The following is a 1,423-nucleotide window of genomic DNA, read 5'->3' on the forward strand; positions in this document are numbered from 1 at the left end:
TGCCACATTATTATTGGATGCCTTTGTTTCGGAAAAGAGTCCCTCTAATAAGATTATTTGTTGAATAAAAACTTATAAAATTTGCTTAATTTTCATTTGCAACATCGTCAAGACCTTCAACACTCATCACATTCTCTATACCTTAATTATTCCTTCATACTTTAACATTGAAGTCACCAATCACAATCTTCATTTTTCTCTGAATCTCATCTATTACACTCTGCAGTTCTTAATAGTATTTATCTTTCCTTTCTTCAGGGGAATCATTTGTTGATGAATAGCAAACTATAACACTCATATTGCCCTGCTTTGAATTAAACTTTGCAAGTAACAATCTATTATTTACAGATATCCACTCCATTAATGCCTGTTTTGCTCCTAGTGTCATCATCATTTTTACCGCTCCTCTTCCAACTCCATCTGTTCTTCCTGAATATATATATATATATATATATATATATATATATATATATATATATATATATATATTATATATATATATATATATATATATATATATATATATATATATATATATATATATATAATATGTGTGTGTATATATATATATATATATATATATATATATATATATAATATGTGTGTGTATATATATATATATATATATATATATATATATATATATATATATATATATATATATATAATATGTGTATATATATATATATATATATATATATATATATATATATATATATATATATATATATATATATATATATATATATATATGTGTGTGTGTATATATATATATATATATATATATATATATATATATATATATATCTATATATACATGTATATTGCCTTGGTCTAAAATTTCCTTACTAATCCCCATACATCGTGTTTCACTTAAAGCGAGAATATCCAAACTACATTTCATTAAATTTTAGTACCATGAGCTCTATCCATACTAGATTAGTAAGACCGAGTGTTGTTGTGAGATCCATCCAGGTCTCTTCTTATTACCATAAAACAGAAGCGGTGAGTCAGGAGATCAATCTTCTACCCAAAGACTGGCTATAGGTCTTACTAATCTTGTATGGGTAGAGGTCATGGTACTAAAATTACAGAGGTTAGAAATTTTATTTATGTGTCAGCAGGAGTGATGAATATATGACCATTAAGAAATGAACGTCAAGTTGTAGAGGGAAACCGATTTATTTCGAGGACCGGGTGTCAAGAGTTTAGACTAATGTCAGCTGAGTGATAAGCAGGAATTCTCTAGGGTTTAAACACCTGGACAAGCTAAGGAAAATTTATGCTAAGGGTGGGATAAACAAAAATTGTGTGTGGGATGTGGTGAAATATAAAATATCTCAACCCTAAATACTGTCACCCAAGCCAAAGAAGAACACGAGTGGCTTCTACAGCGACATAAATTGTTAACCCATAAGGAGAC

The sequence above is a fragment of the Palaemon carinicauda genome, chromosome 6, assembly GCF_036898095.1.
Source record: "Palaemon carinicauda isolate YSFRI2023 chromosome 6, ASM3689809v2, whole genome shotgun sequence".
Lineage (NCBI taxonomy): Eukaryota > Metazoa > Arthropoda > Malacostraca > Decapoda > Palaemonidae > Palaemon > Palaemon carinicauda.